At 34.6% G+C, this 20,166-nt stretch overlaps 1 pseudogene; it reads left to right on the top strand.

Moving 5' to 3' along the window:
* The window catches only part of LOC114608441, a 35,944-nt pseudogene extending 16,123 nt beyond the window's left edge, over positions 1-19,821 (top strand).
* The last annotated feature ends 345 nt before the right edge of the window (positions 19,822-20,166 follow it).

Here is a 20,166-nt window from a genome sequence, read left to right as displayed (position 1 = left end):
TACTTATAATGATAGATGGAATCTGTCTTTCAATTCCAGGATGTGTTTTCTATCAAATTTCTCTTCATTGGTTGTTGGAATCTATATGCAAAATAACATATAAACACAAATGTAAAACCCAGCTGTAATTGTTGCTAGCAGTTGGGGACATCATAAATTCCTTCAGAAGTAAACTTGTATTGTAAATATCACCAGAGCCACTCAGTAGGAGTGTGAAAAATCTAAACAAAACTTATTGAAGACAGTGGCTATGGTTCCTCCTTACCCAGAGGATCGTTTCCTAGCTACCCTGCATGCTCCAGTGGAATCTCACAGAATGTTCCAGGCTCTCCAAGTTAATCCAACAAAGAATCAAGTGGGTTTATTTTAAAATTGACTCTTAAATATGTTCCCTAGTTTTGAAATTCTGATTTTGTGCTTTGCTTGTGTAATTCAAAAACAGCTTTAGTTTAAAAACAAAAATTGGCAAAAATACTAGTGCATTATGTGTTTTAATCACGTATGGTGTTTTGAAAAGGACTCAAAATTGACAAAATTGTTTCATTGTAATTACAGTTCAAATGCATGGATTTTCTTTCTCATAAATTGTGTAAAATAAAATAAAAACAACAGACTTCTCAAATGAGTAGTATTTGAATAATGAATTATATAGTTATGCTATAATATAAAGTACAACAGCTGTATAGGTGACATAAATTTTTGTTGTATGTATTTACATCCTTTATTTAAGGGAGTTTGTACCTTTTAGTTCATATTAAAAAAAATTATAAAGTATACATAGTTCTCAGAAATTTTTATCCAGTGACATGGTCAATACTCAAGCTCTAGTACCTGCCGGCCAGCTTTTTTCCCTTTATGGAGTTCTTTGATTGTTCCTGTAAGAGCTTTTTTTCTTTTCTTGGTAATATATAAACACAGAAAGAGAAGTTTCTTTGGCTCATATTACACTCATGAGACAATGATGATGCTGAAGTCCTTTTCATAATCAGGACCTTTGTAGAGATTGCCCAGGTATTCTTAGCCAAAATCTCCCTCTCATTGTACACTACTCCAGGGCAACATGCGGTGTGCCAGCTGGATGCCCTCCCTACATGCCTCAGGTGGCCACATTTCAATGGTGCCTATAGAGCACAGGCCAAATTCTCATTCTCTGTGTTAATCAGTGAGAGAATTCCCATAGAAAAAAGGGATAGAAGCATATTTCAGGAAAACTCTAAAAGATTAGCCAGATGATTAGGCCAGGACATTTTAAGTTCAAGTTTTATGTAGAATTTCTATGGCATTATCTTAGTTGATTGAAGAATGCTAGAAAATTTAGAGATACTTCAAATTAAAAATATCCTTTTACTACCTTGTGATTTCTCCAAAGATAATTCCACAGTATTTTTTTAGATGCAGTCAGAACTCATCTTGATTTATAAATTCAAAGACAACTGATAAACTTACTAATCTAATGGAACCATCCTCCCATAATTTTGAAAGGATCTGATTTATATCTAGTAAACTTTCATGGTAACACTCTTTTCATTTAGATTCTGTTCAGTTCCATGAATATTAAGTAAATATATAGTATGTGTAGAGTACTATAGTACATACTTTTGGTAGTTCTGTATATAACTTTATGGTATTGAATATATTTTCACATTTTCCTGTTTATGGTGAGAATTTACATTTTAATTATTTCATACTTAAATTGCCTAAAGTTTCAGATGTTATACTTTGGATTTGAATTTTGGATTTTTCTGTATTTATTTTGGGTGATCCTGAAGACCACTGTAGAAACACATTTAGCTTCCCTTGAAGGAAAATATAAAAACATAATTTTGACATATTAAATTGACCAGGGTTAGTACTGTTGCATTTCTCAGGTTTTCTTGACTTTAGGCTCAGTTATGAGTTTATTTTTAATTACCTAATTGAAACAGTTCTATATTTAGCCTAAATGTAATATTTTTATTTGCTACATTTAAGAAAATATTAATTTATTCCATTTCATATATTTTTCTAATATAAAATTGTGATTTATCCCAACCTATTCTTCTTGCATACTGTATATTAAATATTACTACCTGAGTAATGTTAATGCTATACAACTTCTGGATAACACACATATAAGTTGTTACATTCCACAAACATATACAATATCTTTTATAATTTTTGCATCTAATTCATAATGATATTTTTCACTTCTGTGTTGCTGTTATATTTTTGATAATTTTTATTATCTTTTTCCTAAGTCTACATTGAATTAAGTGAAAAAAAATCCCAAGTTTTACTTTCTCCATTATTAGTTTTTCACTTACATATATGCTAGAAATAAAATTTATCTGTACTTTATCATTCATATTTTCTAAGAATTAAAAATGTCATCTTCACTAGGAATTGAACATACCACATTTTTCTTAAACTCAAAATTTGAAAACTTGGTTGGGATTTTTTTCATGATGTCAAATTTTCAAAAAGACGTTCTGAAGTAAACCCATCATTTATGTCATTTGGGGAGTTTGGCCCAGAGGGCAGTCATGTTGACCCCATCTGCAAAGGTTGGCTAAACTAGAATCTTGGACTAAGTAAATCCCATTCATCAAGGTCCACATAAAGTAAAGTAGGAGGGGAGCAGAGGGACAGATGGTAGGGTAGACAGCAAGAAAGTTGTTGTTGACATTGATATAGACCCTTCCTCTTGCCAGAGTGACTCCATGGACTTCTTTTGGCATGAAAGCCTAAGCCAAAGCTATCATCTTAATGGAAGGTGAGCTGCAGGCACACTGGAGAGATCTAGACACAGTAGGTATCTCAGATTGGCTTAGATTCGGTCTATCAGCTTGACTGCCATACCTATTTGATTGATGTGCAGTGGGGCCTGAAAGTGCTGTTTTGATGTTGAGGACTGTGTCATAAGGTTCCTGATATGGTGCACATGTCTGGATGAAGTTGGACATTGACTGTCTCTGCCTATGCCAAGCAACACCAGACTTGAGTTCATTATTGTGTGGATCAGTAGCAGATGGTGAGTACAGACATTTGGAGGGGGTGTGCCTTCAAACACAATATGGAGCCAACAAACTTAGAAGGTTAGTGCATGTCTTGACTTTGGCAGCTATGTTTAAGCAATGACAAAAATTTCACGTATTACCCATTTTTACTTTGAGAAAAGCCAAACACATTGGTGTTCCATGCAACAGAAGTATACAAAGCAAGTATCCTATTCTCTGTGTTGGTCATATTGATTGGAGAGAGCTCTTGGCCAAGTAAGTAATTTTGGATTGCATATACTTGAACTTGATATCGATATAATTGTTACTAATACCAATGAATCTTATAAGTATACAAAGGAAAAGACATCAGAGTACTTCAAAGGCCCCATATTATATTATAATATAATGTGACACTAAAGAGTGATTTTACATTCTTTGGCTTTCAATTTGGCCAGAATATTCTGTTCTTCAGAAAAAGAAAAATTAGGAACATATAGTCAACAGAAACATCTTACACAATTAATTATACTATGGGAAGAAATTTTTAGATGAAAGAGCCTAACAGTAATTATAGACATACAGGACAGACAATTTTTACAAATATTTGCTATTTTGCCTAGAGTGGATTCTGAAAATACATAAATCAATTCTTAATCAAACTTTTTATCAGCTGTAAAGGTAAAATATGCATATCAAAGAGAATTTGGAACCAGACATATTAAACACCTAAACTTAAATCCATTGTCCCCACCAATTAGGGTTGACTCTAATATTTCCCCTACATCCTTCCAAATTTATGCACAATTCTGAAGTATGTGTATTTGCATGTGAGGTTTTTAATGAATTTTGGATCATATGGTATATATTGTGCTTTCTTAGCATCAGTAACTAGATGATAGTTATAAAATGTGTCCTATCAATACTTTTGAATTATTTCATCTTATGTAATAAAAATTTTAATCAACTCCTCCTTATTTGACACTGAAGTGATTTTGAACATGAATTCTTCTACTCTGAGGATCCATCTTCCTATAGAGGTAAATTTCTGGGTTAAAGAGTTAAAGGTTCTTTGAATAACATTTGCTAAATTCTATGTGAACGGATTTTTCTAGATAATATTCGCCTTGCTTTAAATATTATTATTATTTGTCATTTTGGCAAGCAATACCAAGGTTTCTTTTATTTTGGTTCACACCAATTGCTTTAACATAAAACTAGCATGCTTCTCATATGCCGACTTGACATTGTTCCTCCATTTAATAAACTGTTTGCTTGTGTCCTTTACTCCTGTCATTGTTGATGTGAGAAAAACTTAAGTAATTGTGTAAGTAGTCCTGTTGTTATATTGTCTTTTGTTGTTATATTGCCCAGTGGCTTGATATTGTGTAATTAGTCAACACTTTTTCAAGTATTTCAGTAGTCTAGTATATTTTCTTTACCATTACATTCCAGTTTAGCCTAAGGTATGAAATCAGTATCTTATTTAATCGTGCCTGAATGAGTAGTCTTTGCCCTAACATCCTCACATTCCCTCACACCTCATTGCACATAAAGGTTAGGAGAATTGGAAGAGTTTCCTTGTGAGCCCTTATTTGGTTCTTTCAGTATTTCTGTGCTGTGTCTCTCACACCATCACAGTTTATATATTTATTAGGTGGAAGCCTTCATTTTAATCTCCTATTTTCTTCTTTCCTCTCTCCTCATATCCATTCATGCATCATTTTGTGTGTGTGTGTGTGTGTGTGTGTGTTTATGTGTGTGTGACAGAGTCTCAGATAATTTAAGCTGCACTTGAATTTGCCATGTTTTAAGGATGATGGCCTTCCTATCCTGATCTTACTGTCTCCCAAGTACTAGCATTTCAGGCATACACCCTGCACAAAGCTTTTTCTCCATTCAAAGATGTTTTTGATATTGTCACCTACATATTATTCACAATGCCTTCCCTTCACTGAGTTCATAAAATGTTCCAATAAAATTTTATTAAAACTATAAATTAGTATTAGTGTCTTAGCAGTATTCAGCATTCATATTCAGAGCCATATAATATTTTCCATTATGAATTGTTATATTTACAAGTCAATCGTAACATGTTATTTGTCTGTATCCCAAAGTTCCTGCTTATAAATGGATCATGTTCTTGTTTTGATTTGGGATTGTTTCAATTCTGTTTTCCAAATTTTCAGTAGAAAATCTGTGTCTATTCTATTTAATGTTTGCAATTAGTTCTGTTTCCTTAGCTTTTAATAGTTTCTTTGAAGTTATTTTGAATTTTCAAGGCAATTACATTATCAGCCAAGAATAACGGTTTAGTCTTTTCTCTTTTAATTGTTTAATGTCCCATTTTATTAATTAAAATTTCTGAATCATTTAAGTGATCATTGTAATGAGAGGCATACTTTTTGATTATATATATAGTAATACTATTGTCATTTTTTTATAGTTAAGGTTTGGATAAATATTCTTTTATATTGGTAAAGTAAATCAGAATTTTATTTTCACTGAGTATTAGAATTGTTTTTAAGTTAAATATGACATACTGAGAAATATTATGAAACTCTAATTGAAAGACTTTGAATTTTCATGTAATATATTTTAAATTCAAATTAATTTATTATACATTTATTTAATCCTTTGTCCCAGAAAAAATTTTTACTACACTTTGGAAATCAAGTACATTGGCCTGCCTTTCCCCTTCAAAAGGTTATATAGTAATTTGAAAAATGATAGTTAAGAAATAACTTGAAGTCATTGATTCCTCATTGTTAAATAACACATTATTAGTAAGCAGTTTAAATTTAAAAATTTATTAAGAAAATATCAAAGACTTTTTATATTCAGTATTTCATATCACAATGTGAATTTAAAAAATTCTTTTTTCTATTTAAGTTTTATTTTATTTATTTATTTATTTATTTATTTTTATTGGATGTTTAATTTACATTTCCTATGTTGTCCCCTTACCCCATCCCCCACCCACCCCGGAACCCCCAATCCCCTCACCCCTCCTCCTTCTAAAACAACTACAGTCAGACTTTTGTATTTTTAAATCAAGAAGAATCGTGATTGGATTCTAGCTAGAAACATTTATAAAATTTGGTAATACCCCACTAAATTTCAAAACTCAATAGCATAGACTATAAACATTCTATCCAATCAGGAGACTGGATGTGTCACTATAGTTAACCACTGCCTCTTTTACAATAACTGAAATGACACATGCTCTTAGGGTGAATCACCTTTGTGCTACTATGATTGTAATTTTGTTGATCCCAGAGACTTTTGAATAACCTTGTGAGATTTCAGTAGATAGTCACACAATTGTTGTTTTGGGACAAATTTTATTGTCTCAAATCACTTAAAATGTAACCTGATTTTCTACCTTGTAGTACAATTTATCATGTTTTTAAATTTTTTTGATTTTGCTCTTTTAGATAGTATATATAAATATTTTTATATTTTTAAGCTACACTCTTTGACTAGATCCTTTATAATGTAAATACAAAATCACAAGTATTTACTGTATTAATTTTTATACATTGTTATGAATTATAATACAGAAAAACTTAAGATACGTACTTTCAAGGAATTTTCTTTCTGATTGGTAGATATGAATAAGGAAAAATATAAAACAGATTGCAGTGAAATATGTATACTTTGTGTGAACTAATATATCTAATCTTTTTTTGGTTCATTTGGAAAATGTATTAAACATGCAATTTACCTGTTGCATATTTACCTTTCTCTAAAATAAACATTTTTCCATATAATTATTATTCTTTATAATTATGTAATCACTTGTTGTTTATACTTTTACAAGGTGTTTCTGATATTTTCCACTCCTTTGAAACTACTAGACACATGAATCCACACAGTGTTATGTGTGATAACTCCTGACAAAATTATAACACTTGATTTCAACGGAATATGTGTTTCTAATTTATATAACGTCTCTTAATTTTCATAACTCTATATTCTTATTTTTTTGTTACACTATATGCAGTTGTTTTCAGAATAAAAGGACATGCTACATAGGAATAGGATTAGTATATGCCAAAGCCTTGCTTTGTAAACCTTTTCTTTCATTAAAGAGCTTGTCCAGTACTGTAGAACCAATCACCAAAGAAGTAACTTGCAAAGTAGTAGGGATCTCTGTGCTGATACAGAGTTATCACATCTGCTAAAAGTGATGCTAGTAGTGAATACTGGTGTATTAAGGACAATGTTTTCATATTTTGGACTTACATTATCTTTTTTGTTGTTTGTTTTGTTCTTGTTTTTGTTTTATTCTTTAGAGGTTATCATTTTAAACTTTTGCATCCATTTCATATTCTCAAAATGTTATCATATTTTGTAATTTTATCTCTTCTCAACTTTAACTGCTGTCATCAAATGATATTTGTCACCAACCAGGGTAATTGGCCCTTTGGAACTGTTATTCTATGTTAATGCAGTAGTAATTCTATTGATTAAACAGTATATCTTCCAAACCTGAAGTCCTTTCTCGGCCTCACTGTGAGCCTCCTGTATGGTATCATTTGTTTGAGGTCTTGTTAAAATGTAAATAAATTATGCACAACATACTTCCTCTGTTTACCCAACTTACTATATTGAAGCAAGCGTCTTGATGGAGCACAGATTGATATGTAGTGTGTTTCTGTACTGAACCAAATGAAGAAGGCATTGTATGAATATTTAACAGAACCTACTTCATAACAGTTTTAGAAGTATTTTATGAATTGTAGATAATCTGAGCCATGGGATATGATGTAATTCTGCATAACAGAGTTCATAGAAAGAAGATAACTTCTCAAACAGAATTGGATTAGGCTCCTGAGAAATATGTGTAGGGGCTTTTATAGCACTTTAACTTTATAGGCATATCTCACATTTAATTGTGTATATTATGAATGTAGTACTATAGTAAATATAGCAAGAATGAAAATACAAAAGTAAGGATACTTCCTAAAACAATTTGTCTTTACTGTAATGCACTTTTTTTCTCTAACGTTTATTTTCAAATATGCCATTTTGCTTCTCTTGAGATGCAATTGCTTGCCTCCAAAATTTCTGAGAAAATTTATAATCTGTGTAATGCTACTTTCTATATATACAAAATTGGAATTTATCATATGACAGGATTAGATCAAACAAAATCTATGAAGTAACAAGTGATAATAAGTTACTTAAAAATGATTATATTAAGCCTATGGAATATAGTGCTACTTAATTAATTAATATGGTAACTTTAAAAACATTGTACAAATTGTTCATTTCTACTCTACATACAAATAGTGAGATGAAGAAGCAATTTAGTGATGTACAATAAATCAAATTTAGCAGAATGAAGCTGCTAGTAAGTTTATCTCATTGAAGGCTAGAAGATGTTTTAGTGGGTAATGTGCTGACGATATAATCCTGAAAATCCCCCATGTAAGAAGCTGGATTTGGTGATGCATGTCTGCTTGATAATCAAGAGGAGGACTCCTGTGTTTTGCAGACCAAGCCAATCAGCAGGCTTCAAATTCAGTGTGAAGTCTTCTCTCAAAAATAAAATGGTGAGAGTTTGAAGAAGAAACAGGATATTATCTCTGGATGCATGTGCACACTTATACAAACATACACAAAAATGTATCTCAATGGAATGTGATCTTAAATTACAGTAGTGGTTAATGCTATTGTACAGTCAAATTATTGATGCTTGTAATTTTCCTTATACATTTCTATATTTTCCATCCTTTTCTTTTTCTCATGATTATTATTGCTATTAACTTTCTTCTTTGGCAGCTATAAATATGCATATGATGCATTCTAGTTACCCACACCTCACCCTGTTCTCTCTCTTTCTCTCACCACTGTCAGCCTGTCCCCTTGCCTGTCCATTTCTCACATTCATGAAGTCTTAATTTTGTCTTGTGAACCACTAAATTTAATGAGGCCCATCTGTGTAGCCATGGGTTTTGAACTATTTATCAGAGCCTTCTGAGCTTACCCTGAGTAAACAGTGAAGCTAATGACTGCTTCTCCCTATCATGAGTTAATAATTCACCATGGTCAGGTGTGGCCCAATGAATCTCCCAATCTATGACAGACTAATGACAGGTCCATACCTAAGGCAAACAACTAAAACTACTTTGAGATTCTGATTGCAGTGGCTCTGTCTTGTTCAGAAGGTAGCATCTCCTATCCATTTTTGTATCTTCCTGCTCTTATATTTCTTTCTACCCATAACTTTCTACTTATATATTCCTTCCATCCCTCTTCTGCAATGCTTCCTGAATTTTAGAGTGGACAGTTTGGGTATCCTATTTTTATGGCGTGGCACTCAGTTATCACTTTTTGAGTTCACAAGTCAACATGCTCCACAGTTCATTGCAAAGAGAAGCTTCTCTGGTGAGTCTTGATGTAGCATTAGTCTATGTGAAGAAATATGAATATCAAGAAAGCATTTTGACATCATGACTCTTTAACTAAACAGCTGTAGTAAGTGTGCATCTGGACCTAAGTCTTCTCTGTTCCAGGGTTTTGACTGGGTTTACAGTACTCAGCGTGAATGCCTTTTTGTGGATAGACTTCAAGTCAAATCCATACTGTGATTAGATATCACCATAATAGTCACTGTTTTGCCAGTGGACAATTTTGCTGGGCAAATTTGATTTGCATTGTCATTTGCAGGATTCACAGTTGGCTGGGACATTGATGACTTTCATCCCAGGGCCGCCTAAATTGTACCTTTTGTCACTATGAAAGCTAGCCAAGATAGAAGAAGCTTCCAGATCAGTTCCAGTGTGATTACTCTGTATCTGTAACAAAGGTGTATCTTCAGCAATAGAGTTGCTCCAGTTCTGATGGACAACCAAAAGGAATGATAAGAGCTTGTATTTTACAGGGACAGGAACCATGTTCAATGAGAAACTATTATCTCAAAAACAATGAGGTGAAGATCAAATGGGGCAGACCACAAATGCCAACCTTCCACACATGTACATGGCACATACGTACACCATATATATACAAACACGAAAAAATTCTTGTGTTTATTATATTATATTATATACATTTGGAGGCATTAGACTGTCACCATATACTTTGGAAAACATGCACTACAAATACTAAGGGTAGGAAGAGATATATTGACAGAGAGCAATTTAGTATTCTTAGAGTGAAGAGATTCAGATCATACAGATAGTCCACTCTGGATTTTGTTTAGAATGTATGTAGAAACTAAACTCTGTTGGAAAGGCTGCAATTATTTCAGGAACTTAATGGATCTGTTGCTATCATTAGATGATAATGAATGATAGAGGCTATCTAAAATACAACTATTTTTTGTTAATAGTAAAAACAACTATCCCTTTGGGATTCAGTTGAATTCCTCCAATAGAAGTTGCAAAGCCTAACAAAATACACAGCAGAAGAAATATCTACCTACATTTCCTAAGAGACTAAGCACAGACATTCCATTTTGAAAGACCCAAAATCCACTCAAATATTTGTCTGCATAGCCTCCCTAGTGGGAGGTGGAGGGTCAGAATTCTCATTATTATAGTTTTGATATTAACTGAGTGATAACCATATCACTCACAGAAAATAACATCATACACCGTATTCTGGAATACTGATACTTTGAGCAGTGTATGTTTTATTATTTCAGAGTTTTATTATGAATAATATTTCTTATTTTTCAAATATAAACAGTAATCCTTATAGGTACAAGTTCTTAGGGAAAAGTTAATAGCTCTGGCTGCTGTATCTTCATTAATCAAGGTTGGTGAGTCTTGATTTCTCTGAGATTTCGTAAGTGTGAAGCATTAGTTTGACTCAGAAAGATCACATTTCAGAGCTAAAATTTTATATATTTTGTATGTCCCCTATACACAGTTCCCTGTCTTCCTATACTTCTTGGTGTCTTTCGGGTATATGTTTTGAAGTTTTCTAGTAACATATTCTACATGGTTTTTTTTTTTATTTTATGTGATATCAATAATTTTGTAATTTTCTTTATATAATAAATATTCTATGTAAGTCTATTCTTAAGTGAATTTTATTCTGGATCGTCATTTAAAGAGTCACCTTTACAAGAAATATTTTTCTTCCTTCTATTTATGATCTTCATAATTTATCTTATTTTAGTTCCTATGGAGTTCATCCCTTTAATATATTCTTTAAAAATATGCCTTGAGTAAGCCAGAAAATCATGCAACATGAAGTAAGTTCATACATGCAAACCTTAATCAGAGTAAGGATTGAGACCCAAATGAGATCTCAAAGGAATGAGTTTGTATGATATTAAGTCTAGATTGTATGTTATGCTCTCCAAAACTTATTAAAATAGTTCAGCTCAGTATAGCTCTAAATTTCACAGCATTCCATGATGACTCAGGATAATAATAGCCCTTCTGAGTTAGTAGATTCTCTCAACTTTGCAAGTATAGGAGTGTGTGTGTGTGTGTGTGTGTGTGTGTGTGTGTGTGTGTGATATTTTTGTTTTCTGACTTAGGTCTTAATTTATTTTACTTATTTTTCTCTTCTATTGAAAATAATTTTTTCATACAGTATATCTATCTGGATTGCAGTTTCTTCTAGTTTTTCTAGCTCTTCCCATCTTCTCTTGTATTTTGACTCACTCCCTTCCTGTCTTTTATTATAAGAGAACCCGCTTCACAACTCATATAGGGTTAAAGAGACTGAGTAGGAAATCACAGAACCTGCATGGGTCCCTAGTATGTAATCTGAATGTACATTATGATTGTTTACCCTGGTATTCTTATTGGACTCCTAACAGTGGAAGTTTGTGTCGGAGGGGCTGAATTTTTTGCTTGATGTTGGAACACCTTTCCTCTGGATTGCTTTGTTCACCTTTGATTCTAAGGTTTGTACCTAGTCTTTTTGTATCTTGTAATGCCCTGTTCTTTTGATATGCCTGCTCTTTTTTCAAAAGAAACTGAGAAGAGTACATCTGGGGGAGATGGGATGTAGGGGAGGAATTGGGAGAAATAAAGGGGGGAAAAAACTGTGGTCCTGATGTATTGTATGAGAAATGAATAAATTAAAAAAATTTAAATACACTTACTTAAAAGAAAACAACAGGCTTCTTAGTGAAAACAAAACATAACACAATAAAATATAAGATAAATCAAAACTGATCATGTTGAAGTTGGAGAAGACAACCTAACACATTTAAGGGAGCCCCAACAACAGGCACAAGAATCAGAGACCCACTTATTCACCCACTTTGAATCCCATTAAAATACTAAACTGAAAGCTATAGTATATATGCATATTACCTGCTTGTAGACACCTGCGTGCCTTGTGCTTGCTGCTTCAGTCTCGGAGTTCACATAAGCTTTGCATAGTTTATTTAGAGGAACTTGTTCTCCTGGTATCTTCCAGCCCCTTTGGGTCTTACATTCTTTCTGTCTGCTCTTCTGAAGGCTTCCCGGAGCTCTGAGGGAAGGGATTTGATAGGGACATCCCATTTAGAGGTATGTTCTAAGGTCTTTTCCTTACTGTCTCCCTCTCTCCCTCTCCCTCTCCACCCTACCCCCTGCATGATATCTGGCTGTGAGTATGGCTGTGGCTCACTGTATTTATTCCCATTTGCTGCAATAGGAACTTCTTTTATGATAGCCAAATAATGCAGTGAACTGAGTATAGCAGAATATCATTAGGAGTCATCACTACTTTTTACAATTTAATTTTTTATAATGAGTAGTATTTGGTCTTATCCTATATAGGTAGATAGTGTCTAGTTCTTGGTCACCTAAGCAGTGTTGGGTATGAGTTTCATCTCATGGAGTTGGCCTCCAGTTTAATCAAATGCTGGTTAGTTACTCCTACAAGCTTTGTGTCACCATTGCACTGACATATTTTGCAGACAGTATATAAATTGTTGATCAGAGGGTCTGTTACTGGTGTAGTGTCTGTGTTTCTCTTTTGGTAGCCTTGGACTCATTGGTATAGGAAAAGACTTTCTGAGCACAACAAAGATAATCTATGGATTAATATCAAAAATTAATAAATAGGACCTCATAAAATTGAAAAGCTTCTGCAAGGCAAAGGAAACCATCAGTGAGACAAAGTGGCAGACTACAGAATGGGAACAGATTTTTACTAACTCCACATCCAATAGAGGACTAGCATTCAAAATATATAAAGAATTCAAGACATTTGATATAAAAAACAAATAATCCAATATAAAACTGTAGTAAAGATCTAAATAGAGAATTCTCAACAGTGGAACCTCAAACCATTGAGAAACACTTAAATAAATGTTCAGTATCCTTATCCATCATGGAAATGCAAATCAAAACTACTTAAAGACTTTTTGTTATACCTGAAAGAATGACTAAACTCAATACAGGTGATAGCTCACGCTGGAGAGAATATAGACTAGGGGAATCTCTCCTCTATAACTGATGGAAGTCCTAACTTGTACAGCACTTTGGAAATCAATATGGCAGTTTCTCAGAAAGTTGGAATCTATATATAATCCAGATCTTTGGCATACAAAGGATACTTCATCTTGTCATAAGGACACTATACTCAACCATGCTCATTGCTGTTCAATTCATAATAGGTAGAGATTGGAAACAACCTACATGTCCCATAACAGAAGAATAGGTAAAAACAATAATGTAGTATATTTACACAGTGAAATATTATTCAGCTGTTTTAAAAAGTGGTATCATGAAATTTATAGGCATATAAATGGAACTAAAGAAAAATCATCCTGAGTGTGGAACCTAGAAACAGAAATATAAATATAGTATGTATTTGCTTTTATGTGGATATCAGCCCTTAAGTAAATGATAACCAAGCTACAATCTGTAGACCTAGAGAGGATAATTATAAATGAAGGGACTGAGAGGGGGCACATAGATCTCCTTGGGAGGTAGAATATATTTTATGGGTGGACTGGAAGCACAAGGGACTAGATTGGAAGAATCATATGCGGAGGAAGAAGAGAAAAGGTTTTGAGGGAGGAAATGCAAGGAGAGACAGCTAGAAATAAGGAGCTGCTGAGAGGTGGTATGGAAATCTAGAACCATTGAAATCTCCTAAAATATATGAAGTCTATCGTAATGGATTCTCCAAGAAATGGAGGATGAGTACTACCAACTGGCCAGTTCTTGTTACTAAACAAATCTTCCAGTATTGGGACTGGGTTACATCCACTTGAGTTGTTGGCCAAAGTCTCATGGAAATTGCCAAACAACCCAAGCTGTTTCCAAAACAATAGACTGCTCTCCACGAATTGAAAGCAATACCCCTTTAATGAAAGCTATGCCCATATATCAGATAGAAAATGAAGAGGTCTAGCAGATGCCTAAATAGAAATTTTACTCCTATCCTGTAGTGTCTTTTGTATACAAAGGTATTCTCAACTATATTCAAAACAAAACAATACTTTTATCTTTGAGAAGAGAAGTTTGACAGCTTCATCATTATATATCCTATCCACATTCCAATCTTCACCTGTCCCCAAACTTTTTCAGACTTGAAAGACCTTTTGAGAGCCTTACTCCACAAAATTTTAAACTTTCTAGAGATGTCCAGGCCATAGATAATTTCCTGTACCTGTGTCACCATCTTAAAGTTTTACTTTGTGTAGCTGAATCTAGAATTACTGAATTGCAAGAAAAAGAATTAGATGATGTCCAGTTGTTCAAGAATACCAAAATTGTTTATGTTTACTATAAAAATCATAAAATAACTCTCAATCTGTGGGAAGGAATGAAAGAAGAAAGTAGAAAAACATGTCCCCTTAACATTAAAATGTTGTGAATAACACTCATTTATGTTTTTAGAAAGCTCATACACTCCACACAGAAGAAACATAATAGTTCTGAACAATAGTTTTGGAAGTGAAAGGAAAGGAAAAACAATCTTGCAAATGCAAAAAGAAAAGGAAATTGAATATTTACAGCAGGGTCATTCATTAATACCTGAGTTCATAGTAGAAACAAAATCATCAGTCAAAGAAAAGGAAAAGAAAAGAATAATCAAGAATTTTATATCTAGCAAAACTATCTTTATATATGAAAATAGAATTAATATTTCTCAGATAGACAGTTTATTAATAATAAAAATTTTAAACTAAAAGAAATTGTGAATAAACTGTGACTAAAATGTACCAAAATAAATCAGAAAGTCATCCCCAGTAATTATGTAGCACCATTGTTTGAATGTGAGTCACTTGTTAAAGATATAGTCTCTAGGGAGAAGGGCTTTTTGTATATGCAGTTGTTGTCTTGTAAGGGCTTGTGGGATGTTACTAGTTCTTAGTTTCATTTTGTTTCTTGATTTATGAGTTAAATGACTTGCTTTAACATAGTCTATAAGTATGATATGCTGCCCATTCTGTGGCCTTCAATAAGTTGGCCCACTGGATCATTTATTGGAATTTTCAAAATGTAAGAGAAAATAAATTTTATACTATTATAAGTTAACATTTACTTCATTACAGTGACAAAAGATAAGTAGCATGTATATAGGTAACTATACGATATAGCTGTATAATAAGCCCAAATTTAAAAAGAAAGAAAGAAAGCAATAGCAATAAGAAATTAATAAGCTAGAAAAGGAAAAGTTCTCTACTGGGAGCGTTTGATGCTGTGGTGTCTCATCAGTAATTTTCTGCTCCCAGGTATGGGTCCTTGGGCTTCTTGCCTCAAAAGCATAGTAGTCTTTTTTGTGGGAAAGTAAAGACTTTCCCCAGTTGTGGGGAATGAGTAGCTCACATGTGGGCACAGGCATGGGTTCTTGAATCTTGTTAGGCTACTGTGATTCCCACGGCTCCAAAGAGACTGGAGCACGGGAATCTTGACTGAGTTCAGTTCGTGCATGGCACTGGGAGGGCGCTACGGGGCCCCACCTGGCGGGGGGACCTCTCACTCAGTCTGAAGTTCCATGGGTGCACAGAGCTCTTGGATTGGGGACCCTGGGCCAGGAGGTGGACAGGAACGAATGGTCTCAAGCCCTTGGGCTCTCAGATGCCACTGAGAGGCCCTGGAAGGACTGAGACTGGGGACGTGTGGGTGCGTGACTGGCCAACCCACAGTCAAGAGAAACGGGGAGGGGTGGGGGGTGGAGAAAAAGGCCCCAACAGCACCCCAAGAGAGAGACTCAGTTACTGTACTCGCTTAGCAGACTCGGTGGCCTGGCTAGCTTGCGTGAAGATGCGAGTCCCTATAGATAGAAAGCAGAGAGGTCCTCCAGGTGGGGGAAGTTAGGTGCAGCTGGCTTGTTAAAGGCCTTCTCCTTGTTTCTCCACAGCAGGCTCCAGAGACACAAGAAAGTCCATGGTTCCAAAAGGGTTTATTTTCATGGCAGATGGTAGATGAATCTGGATGCACCCCCTGTGAAACTCAGTGCAGACCTGAGTTAAATAGGGAGTGAGAAGGAGGAGGGTCTGGGGAAGAATGCTTAATTGGCAACTCCCTCTGTCCTTCAGGTCACTCATTAGTATGTAAAATATCTCTAGAGCCTGAGGCCTGTAGTCACACCCTCTACCTGTTTTCTTTGGGTGGGGCTGCATTGTCTTATGTGACTGAACAGTGCAGGTCAATGAAGATCTATGCCACATGACGGGAGCCTGGACTCTGGGAGCTCCGTGGAATAGATGCCCATCCCTCACAGGCAGTGGACACCTGTTGGGTCTCCGGGCTATTTCCAGCCAGCACTTCTACCAAAAACCAAGACCCCTTTCATGGCCCTACAACCAATGATGACCCTTCCAAGCCTTTCCACCCCACATCCTTTCTAGGCTACAAAGCTGACATGGAAAGTTGACAAGACAGAATCCATGATCAAAAAGAAGTTACATAAGCTATAACCATTGCTGAGACACCACCAATGCTGGCTGTGGGCATTGCGAGAACAGTGGAAACCCTACAAGGCCTCTGAACCTTCAAGACAGTCATTGCCTCACATGGCAATGTTAAGTGTAAAAGGTATTTCTATAACAACACACAGAAATAAAGGGAGAAGACCTTCACCAATACTGTAGGAAATGGAAGGACAGCATAGGCAAGAGACCACTGGAGGAGGACTTTAAGAGCACAAAGAAGCACTGCCAAGACATCCAAATTAGTACCCACTATCAGATGTGTGTGTTCTCTCTGCTCCAGAAGAAGGCTTGTTTAATGGAGATCCCAGGTGAGTATGTCCACTGGGGCTAAGAAGCTAGACTGGGTGCCAGGGAGGCTGTGGAGCAGGTACACTTGAACCAGGGGTTTGGACTGGATGAGATGATGTCATCAGGGGTGACCAAAGGTAAAAGCTACAATCAGGTCACCAGTTGTGGCCAGAAAAGACACTACCCTGTAAGATTCACCTAGGGATGTACAAGGTTGCTTGTATTAGAGCCTGGCACCCTCCTGGTGTGGCCTTCTCTGTAGCTTGAGCTGGCCAAAAGGACTATCATATTAAAAATCTATAAGATTGGTCAAGGCTAGCTCATCAAGGGTGACAATCTGATCAAGAATAAAAGCCTCAACTTACTGGGTGGCTTTGTCGATAATGTTGACATGACGAATGACTTTGGGCTGCTGAAAGACTGTGTGGTGGGAACCAAGAGGCCAATGTTCTCCTTCTGCAAGACCTTGGTAGTGTAGACCAAACGATGAGCTCTGGAGGACACTGACATGAGTTTCTTAGACACCATCGTCAAGTTTGATAATGGTAATTTCCAGACCACTTAAGAGAAAACAGATTCATAGGACCACTCAAGAAAGACAAGATTGTCAATGAAGAAGGTGTTAATGTACCAGAAGCACCTTGGACAGCTGATTGGACCTCAATAACATCTTTCCCAATGGCAGAACAGAAAGAAAAGAAGAGAGAGAAAAAAAAACAGAAAAAGAATGAGAAAGAGAAAACCAAATAATAAAATCAACAAAATTGGCAGAACTTTAGCTGGACTCACCAAAAAGCTAAAGAGAATAGTTTACCAAGATGAGAAATGAAGGAGGGATAGCCAGTGGTCACAAGTAATCCCATAGAAATCAAAAGGATTCTAAGGTAAAACTATGGACTGAGGCATTCCAATTTCAATCAACGATTCAGTTAACTGAAACAGCCTGGAAATGTTCAGGTTAAAAAGTATACGTAGGAAGAAATATAGAACCTAGATAGGACTGTAAACATTAGGTAAATAATTAAAGTTGATAAGGCAAGTGAGAAAAGAAGAGGAGAGAAGGAGAGAAGGAGGGAGGGGACAGGGAGACAGACTCACTTTAAGTACATATGGTTTCCTTGATAAATTCTACCAAAAAAAAAAAAAACTTAAAAAAATAGCAGTCTTTTACATAATTTTTCAAAATATAGTGGGGGGGATAATTTTTTTAAAAAATGAGTATTAATTATTGCAGTAAACAGACAAAAATATAACAGCAAAAGAAAAAACAAAATCAATAGCTATACTGAAAATTGACACCAAAATCTTCAACACACTATTCAAATATAGCTATATATGAAAGCATTTGTCCACCCTGATCAAATAGGACTCTTCTCAGAATGTTAGATTGATTTAAAATGCAATAACCAATTGATATAAAATACCATATTAATAGAATATAAATTGATTATCTTAATGGACACATGAAGATATTTTTAAAGCCTAGTCTCTATTGTTATAGCAGTATCAACGAGCTAGTGACAGAGGGAACTTCTGAGCCTCATGAAGACATCTATGAAAAATGTAAAATATAAATGTAGTGATGAAATCTCTAAGATCGAAAAGAGGCAAGGCTGCCATATCTGACCCCTCCATATGATGATAGAAGAAACTTGTGTTCAGAATGATGAGACATGGAAGAAAGGGAGAAAGGGGGAAAGGAAGGATAAGAAAAGAAGCCCTAAGGAACAGAAATCAGTGGGAAAGTGAAACATAAAAAAATGAATTTTATTTGTAGATAATATAATAATGGCATATAGAAAATTAAGTGTATTATATAATTTATGTATATTATGTAAACACACTTATGAACTAATTAGGAGTTTGGCAAATTAACTATATATAAGTTCATTGTAGAAATCAGTTTTCGTTTTTCATACCAGCAACAATGAAATTACAAAAATTCCATTTGCAGTAGCATCTAAATAATATTTTTTTCAGAAACTGATAGGTTAATTCTAACATTGAAAATTATGTGAAACTTAAATTACTTATTAAAAAGGAAACAAAATTAAATTACATACAATATCTTATCTTTAAACTTACTGTTCAAAATCTAAAGAGGAAGAGACTCTGATAATGGCTTGTAGATCGATGGAATGAAATTGAGAGACCAGAAAATTAAACCTGATTTTTGATCAGTTGGCTTTTAAGGGGGGTACCAAGGCAATTTGACAATGCTAGGTAAGGTGCAAAGGCCATATTGTGAATATTTACCTCATACCAGCCATAAAAATTAGCTCATGGACCTAAATTCAACAGCTAGAATTACTAAACTTGAAATTGTTAGAGAAAATCTTTATGACTTTGTGTTAGAAAGAATCCCTAGATGTGCCTTCTAAAACCTTGATTTTTAAAAAGAATAACAGCCAAGTAATAATTGAACTGGCAAGCTATGACCACTGGTGTGATAGTGTCATAAATGGTGTGGATTTTATACCCACTCTGCAAGATGGCCATTACTGATACTGTTAACTAGGCCAAAACTTTCTGACTGCCTAGATCATAAATGTAGGGGAGACAAATACTATTATTTTTCAGAATGAACATTGTATTAAATTATCTCCTAAGTTCCTGTTTTTGTACCCGTAGGTTAGTATATCTCTCAACCCTCATTTAAGAAATTTCTTTTTGCAGCAGATGGTGACTAACACAGAACAGTAGTGATTGATTAATTAGTGATTGATTAACAATGGTGGTGATTAATTAGAACAGTAGCTGTTCAGTGTATTACAATCAGTACCATACCTTTTCCTCCCTAGATTCTGGGATTATTGAATAGAGGGCAGAAGGAATGTAAGCATTAGATAGTGGACATCTGCAATGAAATATTTATTGAACACAGTAGGACAGTCGCATACATGAGCTCTCAGAGGCTATGACTTCATGTCCAAAACCTGTATAAGATGAAGCCAGCCAAAATACCAGTCAAAAAGTCCCATCCCTGTCTGAGAATCTGTTTGATAATTAATGTCTGCTGAACAAGGTTGAGTAACTTTTCTTCAAATA

The sequence above is a fragment of the Grammomys surdaster genome, unplaced genomic scaffold (genome assembly GCF_004785775.1).
Source record: "Grammomys surdaster isolate TR1022 unplaced genomic scaffold, NIH_TR_1.0 125901, whole genome shotgun sequence".
In the NCBI taxonomy this organism is placed as follows: Eukaryota; Metazoa; Chordata; class Mammalia; order Rodentia; family Muridae; genus Grammomys; species Grammomys surdaster.
This window is presented reverse-complemented; position numbering and strand designations above follow the sequence as displayed.